Genomic DNA, 15,824 nt, shown 5'->3' on the forward strand with positions numbered 1-15,824 from the left:
CTCCCTCGAGAGATGTGTTTGTTGAAAGAAGACACTTCATTCCACAATACATCAGAACTAGGAATACCCCAGGGCAAACCAAAATACCCTGGGTTTCTGCGTGTTTTAAGAGTGAAAGACTATCCTATATGGGCCTGGAGAGCTAATGCAAACTCACCAGCCTCACTGAGGGGTGTGTACATAAGCTTTCATCATCTGTCTTCGGTGTAACTCTCCATTCCATCTCCATACTCTTTTCCAAATCTCTGAGTAGTGAACTCAAGTTTCTCAAATTTTTCTACCCTTTCACCACTCACCTCTCAGTATTATTAGTACTGAGATTTTTCAAACTAGAAGTTGTATCCCAGTTGGTCTTAATGCCTCCCTTCTATTAAAGAAATCAAGTAGAAAAATAAAAGTGAATTAACAAAGCTAAGCTTTGGTCTGTGGAACATGTTTCTGTTACTGAAAACAGCCAACACTTACCACGCTTAAGCACCTTTACGGTAGGTGCTTAAGCACCTAAGAGGTAGATTACTACCATCTTCATCTTCGGAAGAGAGAACTGAGGCAGAGGCGGATAACTTGTCCCAGAATCATGGTCTGCAGAGCCAGAGCTCTTAACCATTACCCCTTCTATGTATACTGGGTCATGATGTAAAACTGATTTTTTTACTGTAGGTCATGGTTAAAAAGTTTGAAACCCACTGCCTTAGCACCTGTCCTTTCTTCTCTTCTATGCTCTATTTAGTGTTTTCAAAAATTCTTACTGATTCATCTACCTTGGTCAAAAGTCATTTCCTTGGTCAAGGCTTTTCTCAGCGACTCTGCAAGGGAGGCTGATGATACCAGAGCCCATCTATTAAAAAACTTACCACATTATATTTGTTTTTATGTGTGCCCCCTACTGAACTGAAATCAGAGAGAAAGAGCAGTCCTATTCATCTCTCAATGATGAGTGGGTTTTACCCTATACTTATTTAGTCCAAGAGACTCCTACACGTCATCTTCAAACCTTTATCTTTGATGACAACTGTGATTTTTAAGACTAAAACAAAAACTTGTCAGAAGTTAGCAGATGTAATCATTCTTATCAATTCTTTAAAGCCCTAAGGATCTCTTTTAAACACTATTGTCTGATTCTTTCAATACATGAGAGGGTTAAAGGAAAAAATTCACATGCCAAAAATGGTACTGCTTGTGCTAAAAGCCCATGATACCAAACCTACATTTAATACCTGATAGAGCTGCAGTTTCAACCTCTTTCAGAAATGTAATCTTAATCAACTGCTCTGGAATTTTCTGGTCAAACTAGTAAGGTGGTCGATGTGAGCCCTCTCCGGCCCCCACAGAAAAGAGGTAATCTGCATAAAAACCATTCTCTTTTCTTCCTTAAAAGGTGTCCTGGTTCGAAACTAATCCTTCCTGTATGTAAATAAAATATAAATTAAACGAATGCTTCCTTTCCCTTGCCCCACCCTTTCCTATTAAAATCTTCCATTTTGTACAACTCTTTGGAGCTCCCTTCTAGTTGATACATAGGATGATGCCCAATTCATGAATCTCTTAATAAAACCAATTAGATCTTCACGTTTACTCGGCTGAATTTTGTTTTTTAACAAGAATAATAAAAACAACGTTTTTTCTTTTAAAAAATTACTATCAGTACGTTAAACTACTATTACTACTACGTTTTAGCTCTTACCGGGTCTGCTAAGTAAGCATCTACAAAGATGGGAAGGAAGTGTGTGCAAGAGCATACACTTCAGCAGTTTGCAAAACAAACGACATGCCAGGAAAAACCTAAAAATCCATCAATGGAGAACCGGTTAAAGAAACTATTGTGCAAGCCTATAAACAATACTATGCAAGTCTTTAAGAGTACTTTATGTATGCTTTATGTAAAGCTGCCCAGATATTATTTGAAAAACTTAAGGTTCAGAACAATACACATGAAATGATCCCACTGTTGCTTAAATGTGAATATATGTAGAAAATTCGGAAAGGATATAATCAGTTAACAGTAGCTAACCTGAGGAAGAAACCAGTTAGAAATGATGGATTAACTTCACACCTCGGTTTTGTGTGCATTTTTTTAAACAGGCACAATTTTAGTTTTTAAAAGACTATAGAAAGCTGTGATCTTGACCAGTATTGATAAGAGGAAAGAGCAACACCATTTTCTCTGGGCGTCACTTTAAAACAGTGGTTAACTCTAGAGTGTACAGGAACCAACTGAGAGATGTGCTGACTGAAATACATATTCCGGAGCCCCAGCTCCTAGTATTGTTCGGGGAGGTTTGGGTGTGGCCCAAAATGATCATTCTTCAAACAAGCCCGCAAGTGCCTGAGTCAGATGGTCCGCAGCCCCGAAAATCACTACCTTAAAATCTTGAGACATCTCCGTTATTCTCCCTGCTTCCCTCACTCCCACTTCTTTCCTCTGAAGTGCCCCAGTATTCCTCAAATTCTGTGTCCAGTTAAACTCTGTCAATATGACTATTTAGATTTTAGGCTTATAACCTGTTGGCGTCCCGTCACTCCACCTCCATTTTTATCTTCCGGAGGCCCTCATCTCACAACCCGTTCCCCACCAGCCCTTCTTCCGCCCGGCGCGACAGCCCCAAGGCCGCCACCCACGCCGCAAGCTCCTCCCGCCTGCTCTCCCCGCTCCGGGGCCCGTGGAACCCGCCGCGCCGCCGCCCGCTCCCCGCTCTCCACTTCCCGCTCCTGCCTCCCGGCGCCGCGCCGAGGAAAGCCAAGAGCCACACCTTACTCTCACTCCGCGAGTCTCTCCCACACCGAGCGCGGGAGAAAGCGGACGTCAGTCACAAGTCCGCAGGCCTCAGGAGCAATTATAAGCGGCGAGCAATGAAAGCGCAACTTCCGGCCTCCCCAAACCATCTCACAGGAGAGCTTCCGGCGAGGCCTCCGGAAACCATAGATGGTCAACTGGAAGACTAGAGAGCTAGAGAGGATGCTCTCTGCCCACCATAGAGTAGATTCTCGGTGCAGGAGAGAGAGTCGCGCTTGCTGGGCGTCTAAGAGTTGCTAGGTTTCAATACCGAACATTTCAGGAACTGACGGGGCCTCGTGGTATTTGCAGACGTGTCCTAGGAGATTGAAAAACTGAGAAGGGAGAAACCTAAAAGCATCATCAGAGGCAACCGTCAGTTCATCACAAAAGCCCCATTCCCTCTGTCCTTCAGTGTAATTATTACTCCCCCAAGGAGGCTGAAGAAGGGAAACAGCATCCTAGTGTTGTTGCTAATTGGAAGAGATAAAACTAGATAGACTCGGATCAGTACAAGCTATGTGGTAAATGCTAAAAGTGAGATGCAAAGAACAATGAGATGGAGCTTATATGGATCTCACAACCAGGTCATCTAATCTCTCCCAAAGTAAAAGGCAGGCTGTCCTCAGCCTCTGCCGGTGCCAAACGGCATTACCTCCCCCAAATACCTCATTTTATTTCAGGTTAATTCTAAAAGTTAGAGGATTTTCTGAGCCCAATTATGTTACTTTGTAATTTCTATTGGTTTCTGTTCTGCACTTTGGAGAAGAATAAGGCTTCATTCTTCCCAATACAAATACTATTTAGTTATTTGAAGATAGCTACTAATGCAGGAGGGAGCAAATTTCCAGGAGTTGAGGGAGAGACCAAGCCCTGCACGGAGAGAAGAGGGTCCTTTGGCGGAGAGTGTAGAAAGAATTCAACACACACGCCGAAGTTAGAGTCAAAAGGAAAGTTTATTAGAAAAGGAGTAACACTCCAGAGTGTAGTCTCCTCTCAGAGGCAGAATGAGAAGGACAGAGTAAAGGCACTGAGAGAGACAGTGAGAGACAGTGAGAGGAGCCAAGAGAGATGTGGAAAGGCAGTGAGAGACAGAGTGAGTGTTCAGGAATCCAGTTTATATGTCATTCTTTAGTTCCCATTTCCTTTGATATGGACATAACAGTGAGGAAGGGAAAGAGGAAGTGTATGATGCCTAAAAGCTGGCTGGCTGGCACTTCCCAGCCTTTAATCCTTAGGTCCCCCATGGATTAACCATAGGAAAAGATTTGTCGGTTCCTCTTTCCCCTTTACAGATGTGGGGAAGGGGTTGTTAGCAATCCCAGTAGAAGTCTTCCTTTATTCTGAAGGTGTCCTCCTGGCCTGGCTGTAGGGCTGATCAGCATATTGCAGTCTCTTAATGTAGCTTGATTTAACATTTTTAATTCTCTTGCTTCCTCCCTGCATTACTACCACGTCCCATCCCTAACTCTCCTTTGTATTTCTACAGGCTAAAAATTCCCTCAGAGAGTTCAACTACAATTGACCCCTGAAATATAGAAGATGGTTGGGGGCTCCGGCCCGGGCAGTCAAAAAATCTGCTTATAACTTGATTCCCCCAAAACTTAACTACTGTTAAATAAAATGCAACCAAGTAAATTTGAAGATCTAATTGGCTTATTAAGCGACTCACGAATCCTGCAGTATCCCATCTAGCAACTAGAAGGGCGCTCTGAGGTGTTATACAAAATGGAAGATTTTTATAGGAAGAAAGATGAAGCAAGGGAGCTAATAATAAACACAAGAAAGGATTATTTGGGGGCCAACATACCTTTTCTTCTGGGGAAAGAGACCAGGAAGGATTTTTATCATGCAGATTAATTCTTCTTTCTGTGGGGGATGGAGAGGGCCCCTGTGACAGATTATCTTCCTGGTGCTTGACCAGAAAACTCCATAATGGTTGATTAAGATTATTTGTCTAGGAGAGATTGCAACTGTAATTAGATCATGTATTAAATCTAGGTTTGGTTTCATGGACTGTCAGCACAAACCATGCTACTTTGGGCCTGTGGTTTTTTGTTTTTTTTTTTTAACACCACCAATAGCTTACTGTTGTCTGGAAGCCTTACTGATAACAGAATCGATTAACACATATATTGTATGTTATATGCATTAAATACTGTGTTCTTACAATAAAGCATGCTAGAGAAGAAAAAATGTTATTAAGAAAATCAGAAGGAAAATACATTTACAATATTTATTGATTAATCATGAATCGGTGGCAACCATGAGGGGAAAAAAATCTCTGTTCTTAACCATGTCCTATTCAACATATATCTATCAAGACTTTAAATAGAGACTAAATATGTTGATCAAAACTCCAGGCAACGTTAACTGCAGCTCATCAGTTATTGAATTTAACACATTCTCTTTACCTAGAAAGTCTGACTCCTCCTCTAGACAGATTCCAGGTCTCACTTATTTTGGAATTTTCTAGGTTGGTGCTTGTAGGCGTTCAACAAGTATTTGTTGATCTTAAACTGAATTACATGACAGGATCATAATTCTAAGAGTTCAGGAGACAATAGGAAGAGACCTAAACTAACTAGATACTATTTTAAAGATACGAAACAATCTCCTGTTTGAGAATTTAAAATTAAAGTTAATTGCACAAGAGGAGAAATAGTTGACAGTGGTACACACAAAAAAGCCATTTTTTTAAAAAAAGGATGGTTGTTGACTTCAAGCTGTCTGGGAGCAACTGTGAAAAAGGAATTAATTCTTCAACGCATTTACATAACTCTGGATCACCCAGCTACAGGGGAGGTTATGCCGGAAATAGAGTAAGGTGCAATGTGCAAATTAAGGAAAGCTGTTGCCCCATTTTATATTGCATGGATCTGTATCTAGTTCTAGTTCTGGGAGCCACATTTTAAACAGAGCAAACAGGTACTTGTTCAGAAGATGGCGACTAGGGTTGCAAGGGGGCTTGAAGCCATGCCAAATAAGAAATACAGTTGACTCTTGAAAAGCACGACCCTTGAACTGCACAGGTCTACTTATACATAGATTTTTTCAATGCTTATTATGTGGCAGGCATTGTTCTAAACAATATATATAACTGTCATATAATTCTCACAATCATCCTATTGTCCTGATAATGTAGGGGGAAAGCAAGAGAATTAAAATTGTTAATAAAGCCACAATCAGAGACTGCAACGTGCAGAAATCAACTCTGCAGCCAGGCCAGGAGGACACCTTCAGAACAAAGGAAAATTTCTGCTAGAATTGCTAACAACCCATTCTCCACACCTGTGAAGGGGAAACAGGAACCAAGAGTCATTCCCTATGGCTAAAACCATGGGGAACCTAAGGATTAAAGGCTGAGAACTGCCAGCAAGTCTTTCACTCTACATATTCTTACCTTTTCAAGCTACATACTCTTCCTGTTCCTCGCTGTATGTCTATATAAAAGGAAATGGGTTAACAAAGTCTTTTAAACTATAACTCACAGGAACTAAAGAAAGATATATAAACTGAATTCTCTGAACAGTGCTTTTACTCTCTCTCACTGTCCCTCTCACTCTCTGCCTCTGAGAGGAGACCACACTCTGTGGAGTGTTATTCCTTTTCTACTAAACTTTCCTTCCGACTCTAACTTTGGCATGTGTATTGAATTCTTTCTTCACTCTCTGCCAGAAGGACCCTCTTCTTTATTTGGTGCAGGGCTTGGTCTGCCCCCAACTCAGAGAAATTTGCCCTGTTGTGCATCATTGAGACGCAGAGAAGTAGCTTGCTCAAGGTCACCCAGTGGTAGTAAGGATTCAAACGGGGGCACCTAACTTAAGAACCCATGTAGAAGTATTTATGTAGAAGTATTTATCTTTTCGATTTCTCAATATATATAAATGCACCCTTAAAATTTTTTTGAAATATTTCCTAACAAAAATAGTTCGCATTTACCCCCCAAGTTGTATTCTTCTATAGCATGATTAGTAATGGCGGTATAAGATTCTACATTAGGGCTGTACCATAATTTACATAGCCATTGATATATCTTTTCCATTTTTTTTTTCAATTAAAATACTGTGATAGTCTCTCCTGTAATCGGGTCTTTTTGTACATACCTGATTATTTCTTTCTTTAGGACTAATTCCTAAGAGTGGAATTGCTGGACCAGAGCAATCACTCCTAAAGCAATTGGAATTCAGCAAAGGGAATTAAGGGAAAGCAACATCAGCTAACAAAAACGCTTTCATGTCCCACTCTAAACCCCACGGTGGGTAATTCTCAACGCCAGTAGCAGAGGGCAGTGTTCAGGTTACTGGTGGCTGTAGAGAAGAGCCTCCAATACCAAGATCAATAAAATCTCTTTGCTAGCATCTTCGACTTTCCCGACTCCGCGGCTTAATAGGGCTTCCGCCCCCATGGTCACTACTGGTGACCTCTGGGGTTTGCTGTCGCTTAAAATTACAAGACAATCTCGCCATACTTCTTCAGAGTCCTTTCTCCCACTTTATACTACACAGTTCAATCCAATAGCTTCAGAACAGCATATTTGTATTCTCTTAGACTTTTCTTTTTCTGTTGTCCAGTAGGTTTTAGAACTGATATCCACTCTATTTTCAATAGTATAATAGATCTGATGTCACTATGGAACTTCAAAAGTGGCATGATTTAGGTCTTGTGTTTTGCTTTGGCACACGAATCTGGAACTTTCTTGGGTTAAAAATAGTGTCACGAAATGCAGGCGAAAGCAATTGATTATACAGGGGTCTTTGTTCTTATGTAAGGTGTTGTGGTACGGCCGCCTTGCGGCGAGGGCCCGGATAGCTCAGTCGGTAGAGCATCAGACTTTTAATCTGAGGGTCCAGGGTTCAAGTCCCTGTTCGGGCGCTTTGCTTTAATTTTGGTCTTTACCTTTTTTTTTCCCCTCAATTATTAGCAATCTGAGAAAAAAAATTATTTCTCGCTGGAAAAGCACCGTGCAAAACATGCTTTCCCAGAAACTAATTTTTACAGTCACTTTTTTCTGCCGAGAACATTTTTACCTAGCATGTTCTGAAATCAATAAAAAATCAAATGAATTCAATTTAAAATATAAATAAATTCGAACGTTGGGATTATCGTGTATTTGGTAACCTTAAGGGCACGAAAAATTGCAAACGCCCGAACAGGGACTTGAACCCTGGACCCTCAGATTAAAAGTCTGATGCTCTACCGACTGAGCTATCCGGGCGCTCTGAGAACAGTTTGACTTTCTGTTTACTTAATATAATTCGAATAAATGGCGTCAAAAAATTAAAGCTAGATTTCAATTCGATTTAGAGTATTTTTTCAGCAAAATAGAGAAAAATAAACATTTGCTTTTCTATTTTCTCTCCACTTATTTAATAAATGTGTTCTTCAAGTTCTTTGACATTTCATGTTTGATAAATTGTCAATATCTACTAAACTCTCTAAAACTAAATGATAGTAAATTACAGAAAAACGGGCAACTAAGATGAATAGTGAATATTTAGAAATAGAGTTGCAACCTCTTTATTGTAATTCTTCTGTCTTCCATCTATCATTTTCCTGATAGGATCTCTTAATTTCAGTTATTCTACTGAAACGATTTACAGTATCTTTTCCTTTAATGAAAAATACATTTCCATTCACTAGATGATATAGCTGTTAGATAAGCATTCCTTAGCACAACAGAAGGAAAGACACATTTGACTTATGAGCTAATATAGGAAAATAGAAGTGACTGGAAATGTAGTTCTGAATTTACATTAAAAGGAGAGATTAGACCTTTAATTTAGATTTTGATTAAAATTTTGCCTTTCCCTGTCTTGCAGACAAGCTGCAGTTTTTAAGTCAGACTAACAAGATGAATCCTTCCAAAACAGTAAATAGTGTGCACCGCTGGGAGCAACACACAATAGTAAGAATAAAAATCTCTAGATCAGCCTAGTTTTCCTAAAATCAGTTTCATCAACTCTGACGCATAGGGTGTGGAACAGAGGATTATGAAATTTCAAAGACTGATAAGGGAATTCATTTTTGTTTCTGGGAACTTAAGGCTTCTGAATACAATGAACAACAAAATAGCTCAGCCTCATTTGGAGAAATTTCTTTCCTACAATTGTCTGATTCTTTCAGAACAAAGACCCCCAAATTGTGTGATCTTGAACAGGACTGGGTTTCCACACTTATAAAATGAGGGAAATTGATTAGATAACCTGTAAGATACTTTCTAAATGTAAAGTCTTAGCAATCTGTTACTTTTCCCATTGTAGCTAAGATTAGAAGTGGCAAACTCAAAATGCAATGAGAAGGAATGGTTTAACTGAACAAACATTTATTGATCATCTATTACGGCTTAAGCTCTGTGCTAGCTCTAGGGTCAGAGATACATAACACGGATCCTGCTCACAGAAGGCAGACATTTCAGCAAACAATTTTAACAAAGTAATAAGTGCAGTAATAATTCAAGTACAAGAATGGCAGGAGATGAGAATGGACAGAAAGGCAGGGGTTGTAAAATGAGGGCGGGGCCCTTAAGTTTTCAGCAAGGAGAACACATGGTCAGAGGTAAGTTTAAACAACAGTCACAGACATACAAAAGAAATTGCAATGAACCGGAGGGACATTCAATAATTCAGACATTTCTTGAACACCCACTGTGTTAGATAAGGAAAAACTTCTTGCTCTCTTTTTATAAACAAAATGTGGAAATGTTATTATGCCTAACTTTTTTTTTAAGGCAGGCAGTTAAAGGGGCAAGAATAAAGGGGCTTTGGGGGTATTTTTTCCTGTCCAATGACTTCGTTACATCATATTCCCTTTCTTTAAAGATAATAAACCTGCTTTTTAAAGTCAAATAAACTGAATGGGATTAACCCAATAAGCAAGTTGCTTATTGAGTACCTACTATTTCCACAGCAGCAAGCTAGGCACAGTGGGAAGGAAACAGTAAGTTTGGAAAAAAAGTGGGGAGAACAAGCTGTGTTTGCCAAGGTGGGTACTAAATTAATCTGGCTGGACTGGAGGGCGGTAGAGTATGTGCCAGATTGGAGACTAAGGAGGTTTATTCTAGGCTAAGGAGAATAATTTTATCATATAGGCAATGGGAAAGTTTGAAAGTTAAATTGAAAATTGGGTTTGTTAACACTGCAAAATCTCACCTGAGGTCGCATCAACTGAATCAGCTTTTTCTGTCTTGCATTACAAACATCACCAAGAGTGCTATCTTGTTCCTTATTTAGTATGGAATCTTTCTGGAGTGCTTCTCACTTCGCATAGACTGTTGAACTTAATTCTCCCACTAGAGGGAAGTCTAAACCGACAGATTCTATATTTGAAAACCATCCCTCGTATTTCTTTCTTTTTTTTCTTTTCTTTTTCTTTCTTTCTTTCTTTCCTTTTTTTTTTTTTTTTTTTTTTTTTTTTGCCTACAGTACCTAGTATTCTGAGGTGGTCTCCCGTCCAAGTACTAACCAGGCCCCTCCCTGCTTAGCTTCTGAGATCAGATGAGATCGGGCATATTCATGGTGGCATAGCCGTAGACTCCTATTTCTTAAGTTTAATTTCTCCCACCAATTTTTGAAGAGATTTTTTTTTACCCTCCTACTCATCTGACTCATCTGTCTTTGAAAAAATCACTGTCAATTCTGTATCAAAGCTGGGGAAAGTTGTGGAGCAAGAAAGGTTTATCCTTGCAATTCTCACACCTTCTCGGTATCTCAGTGGCCACTTTTGTGACACAGTACTATTCCTCCAGACAGCAAGCCTTGGCTTAAGAGGTTGCACCTTGGAGCTGTAACTGTGTTTTCACGGGAACTTGGGAGCACCTACTTGGATGGCGACGTCTGTGTCCTCATCATGAGAGTCCCACAGTGGTGCATGGCTGGGTATCCAGCACAGGGATAGTTGTGAGTTGAATAATTGTATTGAAGAGCCAGAAAGCACAATTCCAACAGTGGAATTTTAGGCCAGTGGGAAGGGTTTAATTTCAAGAGGCTTTCCCAGGGCTCCCCAAACCAACATTAAGTGAAGCAGTCTATTCAGAGACCTAGTCGTCCATCATCACTGTATAGTCTTTGGAGTTGAGGCCGTTGCAAGGCACTGGGAAGAGGTGTGGTCCACAGAAGTCTTTTTTAGTGTTTTTGGCCTAATAACTTCAAACTGAGAGTGGTCTGGGTTTCTGGTGAGCCCTCCAACCTCTCTCCCACCACCACCCACGTTGAGATATAGACCAAGAATCTTGAACAGTATGAAGAGCTCCGACACTGGCATAAACATTCCCTGAAACAGGCAGCCCTCAAATGTGCTGGGTGACTGAAAAGGTGTAGGGAAGAAACAGGACTGATTTCAAAGCCAGTGAAAGTCAATGGGACTGAGAAAACCAATCTAACCACCACATGTTTACAGAGCACCCTCTAATATCCATTATCTTTCAGAGATACTTGAATCTTTCTGGAGAGAGTCTACTGAAAGATTTAAAAATCAAAATGGTACAAATGTTGTCTTTTTCAATTTTTATCTAGAGTTTGCTTTACAATCTCTAGCCCAGAGCAGAGCCCTGAGAGAACATAGCACAGATGGATAGCTTCAGTCATCTCCTCCCATTCATTTCAACCACTTGCTTTCAGACTAATAACCTAGTTCTCGTTTTACCAGTAAAGTCTTAAATTCTCAAGCTCTCCTTGCCTAGCTTGTTCACTCTCTCTCTTCCCTTAAACTGAATCCAGGTCTTCATTCATTCACTCATTCGCCAAGACTTTATTGAGCACCACTTTGGATCAGACAGACAATGCATTAGGCCTAGAGATTCAGAGGTAATCCCAACAGAGATTTCCTTGTCTTTAAGGAATTTATAGTCTAGTTACCCTTCTCCTCCATCCCCTCTCAATTAAAAACAAAAACAAAAACAACACAAAAAAACCACAAGCAAACAATTAGGACGCTGTGATTAGTGTTAACAATCCAGGCAGCTATCAGGTGTGTCTAGACAACCCCAGAAGGCACTCTGGGGAAGCTTCCTGGAAGACTTGTTGTAGGGTGTATTAGTTTGCTATTACTGCTGTAACAAATTGCTACAAAACTTAGTGGGTTAAAACAATACAAGTTTATTATCTTACAGTTCTGTAGATCAGAAGGCCGAGTTGGGTCCCATTGGGCTAAAATCAAGATGTCAACAGACTGTGTTCCTTTCTGAAGGCTCCAGGATCTGTTTCCTTGCCTTTTCCAGTTTCTAGTAGCAGCTCATATTCCTTGGCTCAAGACCTTCATCTTCCAACTTTAAAGCCAGCAATGTGGTATCCCTCTTACCACTCTTCCATCGTCAGGTCTCCCTCCAACCTCGATTGGGAACAGGATTTTGCTCTTAAGGATCTGTGTGATTGGATTGGGCTCATTTGGGTAATCCAGGATAATCTCCCCATCTCAAGGTCCTTAACTTAATCACGTCTGCACAATCCTTTTGCCATGTAAAATAACATATTCACAAGTTCCAGAGATTGGGAGACAGATGTTTCCTCCTTTTGGAGGCCATTATTCTACCTGTCATGTAGAAAGACAGACACAGAGGGCCATAGCGATAGTGGTGAGGATTGGGGTAGGAGGCCCTTTACAGGCAGTAGGAAAAGCTTGTAGAAAGGCCTCTCGATGAGAATAGTGTGTACTCTAGGAACTGCAGGGAGTTCAGTAAAACCAAAGCATGGCGTTTGCATTGGAATGTGGGAGGGAGTTCTTCATTCAACCCACATTTATTACATGCCTACTATATGGCAGGCGTTGTTCTGAGGCTACAAGGAGGAACAAGACAAAGTTCGTGTCCTCTGAGGCTTCATAAAAGCAAAGACCAGATTGTGAGAGGCCTTGTAGACTTTCTTAAGGAGTCTGAGCTTTTCTAAGAGCTATAGGGAGCCATTCATTTGACAAATTTTATTGAGCGCTTGCTATGTGCCAGGTACTGTTCTAGGCTCTGGGAATACAGAAGTTTAAAAATGAAAGTAAAAATTCCCTGCCTTTATGGAGTTTATATGCTAGCTGATTTTCAGGAAGGGAAGCAGATGCTCGCTTTGGAAAGATCACTCTGGCTGGGCTGTTGGAGAAAAGGATGGAGGGGAGTAAGACTAGAGGTGGTTCGGTCCCTCCTGGGGTACATGTTCTTTCATCAAGAACTCTCGTTCCCCTTTATCCTTCAACTGTACCTTTTTTGCAATCCTCTCCCCCCAACTGATTTAACATTCTGCCCTGGGGTTTCCCAGCACTGCAGAAGAAAATGTTTAAAATATTCATATTGTAAAAAAATAAATATTTATATTGTAGCCACTACATATTAGAATACCCGATGCCAGCCATATTCTCGATTCTGCTGACGATTCCATTTCTCTAAGAAGCTACCACTCTTACTCCTTTCAGCAGCTATTTTAACTGGAACCACTTTCCTTAACTACTGCATCTTGACCCCTTTTCTCTCAGGAGAGACTTAGAAACTGTCAGGTAGCAATCAGTTCTCTCATCTTTTAACCTGTAGGTTTACCACAAATGTATCTGCTTGCGCCCCCTTCTCAAAGATAACCCAGGCAACTTCACCCTCCTGTGCCTGGATCCCATCTCCTCTGTGGCATTTTTCATTAATCATCTCTCCATCTCTTTTGTCTTCCCCCGCAACATGGAGCATGTTTAAGTCTTCCCCATTTGAAAAAGACAAACCAAAAATCTTCCCCTTGATTCTGCATTCCCCCTATCTGCTGCCTTATATTTCTCTTTCCCATTAACTGTCAAGCTTCTAGAAAGAGTGGCCTGTATTCATGTGTCTCTTTTACTCCTTAACCCGTTGGAGACTGGTTTAACTATGATTTTTTTCACTCTGCTCCGAAGGGCATTTTTCAGCCCCGTCCTCTTGAATGTCCTGCTGCATTTGTGCTCCCACCATTCTTTCCTGGCACTTTCTCTCACCCTCCTTTCTAATCTCTGTGGTCTCAGTTTTTCTATCACCTTGGTTGTTTTTTTCTCAATTCGTAGGCCTCTTCCTTCCCCGTATGCCCACCTAGGGCACCTCATGCATGCCCATAACTTTGTTTTCTACTTATAATCTGAAGAGTCTGAAGTTGATATCACTTGTCCACACCTCTACTTTGACTTTAGTTCCATAAATCCACTGTCTACTAGACATCCTAATCTAGAAGCCGCAAACCTAACGTGTCTAAAATTAAACTCATGATTGCTCCCTTGGTGGTGGTATCACCTGCCACCAATTCCTAAGATGTCAAGTGGGTAGTAATTCTAGATTCCTTCCCTTCCCTAAATCCCTACTTTAAATACATTATCAACTATTATTGATTTGAATTCTTAAGGATCTCTTGTCTCTGCCCTTTGCTTTTCATTCCCACTGATCTTGCACTCCGAATGTAACCCTGGCCTCCTTGTTGAGCACCCAGCCTGTATTCACATGGCGGTCCAGAACCAGTCACCCCAAGATATGCGTCTGTGATATGCAGATCGTTTTGAGTTAAAGGCAATTTTAGCTGCAGGCTCAAGAGAAACTTCTGTCCCCCAACCCCCCCTTACCTACTGAGACAAATTTGAATTAGAGGCCTTGCCCATAAGAGACTATCAGAGATAACATCTTTTGACCTATCTATAGGGCAGCACAAACTTCTATTTACTAAAGGTCTGCTCTTATCATCCTGCAATGACCTTTTGAAACCCCCAAGGCATACTCCCTTATCCCTAGCTTAGAATGTCTTATACACCTGTGCTCCCTTTCTATCTCTGAACCTCTAGTGCATGTGGGGTCTCTGACTCTGTCATGTATGTGAGGTTCCCATTCATATGTATTATTAAATTTGGTTATTTTCTCTTGCTAATCTGTCTCATCTCTATTTGACTGTTAGACAAGCCAGAAGAACTTTGAGAATAGAGGAAAGTTTGTTTTTCTCCCACACTTGTAACCTGGCAGGAAGCAAATGGCACACTCCAGTTTGTAGAGACAACTTACAAAGTGTCGGCTGGGTGTAGGAAAACCACAAGGAATAATGTGCAGTACCAATCAAAGAATAGTGTTCAGTACACTGGGCCAGCAGGAAAGCAGGTTTCCACCCCCCAGGCCTGAAAAGTCAAAGGAAGGGAGTGATAATCTGGATTAAGAGAGCAAGAGGGAGCAGGAGAGAGAACCACTAGGAGGGAACTATGATCTTTAGTTGAGGGTGGCAGCCAGCCCACAGTGACCCCCAAAGGAAGGGATCCTGAGGAGTAAATATCCAGACCTCCTTGGTTTTCTCCCTCCCAGCCTCCTCCCATGGATCCCATTGGCTAATTAGGAAGCCAGAGGGCCTAGGATGGATCTGCAGGGGCAAAGGGAAGGCATACAGCACATCTTCCAAATCTTCCCGTGTCACATGCTAGGAAGGGTTCCTCCCACACCCTGATCACATTATTCCCAGCTCCACTTGTCTACACCTGGATTCTCTGCCACCTACAGGATAAAATCTAAACTTATTGGCATGCTCTGATTTCTCTTTTAACTCAGAATTTTCTCCCTACTGATATGCATTAGAAAGCCTTTGATATGACCCAACAACTGAGGCCTACTTTCTGTTAGCTCTCTGCTTCAGACTTTTCACTCCAGCAACATTGAACCACTGATGGCCCCCATGCTCCTCTGTTCTTTCGGGCTTCTGAGCTTAGCCTGACGGCATAAATTGTGAATGAATGAGAGAATGAATGCACGTTTATCCCTGTGGCTCTTGAGGATCAGGAATAGGATCATGTGTACATTATGATTTATGTGCAGAGCAGGCTGTCCCCAGTCACCAAAATGGTTCACTTACATTTTCTCACTTGATCGTAACGACAGCCCTGAGTGGTGGATAAAGCTGGTAGTAATTAGCAATGCTCAGAGGGTGACGTGGACTACCCACGGTCACACTGCAGTGGCTAGAAAGAAGAAACACAAGCCACAGTCCCCTTTCACCGGCTTGTCCTCCCATGGCCTCACTCAAGGCTGCCTGCAAATAAGGGTCCTTTGCGTTTGCCCAGACGCCATCTTACACTAGAACAAAATATCCCAAGAAAT

At 41.2% G+C, this 15,824-nt stretch overlaps 1 protein-coding gene, 2 non-coding genes and 1 pseudogene across 13 annotated transcripts in view; 1 reads left to right on the forward strand and 3 right to left on the reverse strand.

The window, feature by feature from the left end:
* The window catches only part of MDM4 (MDM4, p53 regulator), a 33,391-nt gene extending 30,488 nt beyond the window's left edge, over positions 1–2,903 (reverse strand). For 10 of the 11 annotated variants that reach the window (XR_896643.2, XR_002783463.1, XR_002783464.1 and 7 more), the window contains exon 1: positions 2,751–2,903. The gene's annotated coding sequence lies outside the window, so the exon portion shown is untranslated. The remainder of the gene's footprint in view (positions 1–2,750) is intronic. The other variant, XM_011373013.2, reaches the window with a different exon arrangement.
* Positions 2,904–7,575: 4,672 nt separating this feature from the next.
* TRNAK-UUU lies at positions 7,576–7,648 on the forward strand. The gene has a single exon. It is a non-coding gene; the product is annotated as a tRNA-Lys (tRNA).
* Positions 7,649–7,918: 270 nt separating this feature from the next.
* On the reverse strand, positions 7,919–7,991 carry TRNAK-UUU. Its single transcript has one exon. It is a non-coding gene; the product is annotated as a tRNA-Lys (tRNA).
* Positions 7,992–10,188: 2,197 nt separating this feature from the next.
* On the reverse strand, positions 10,189–10,307 carry LOC111747305 (annotated as a pseudogene).
* Positions 10,308–15,824: the final 5,517 nt, after the last annotated feature.

This window comes from Pteropus vampyrus, unplaced genomic scaffold (genome assembly GCF_000151845.1).
Source record: "Pteropus vampyrus isolate Shadow unplaced genomic scaffold, Pvam_2.0 Scaffold217, whole genome shotgun sequence".
NCBI classification, from domain to species: domain Eukaryota; kingdom Metazoa; phylum Chordata; class Mammalia; order Chiroptera; family Pteropodidae; genus Pteropus; species Pteropus vampyrus.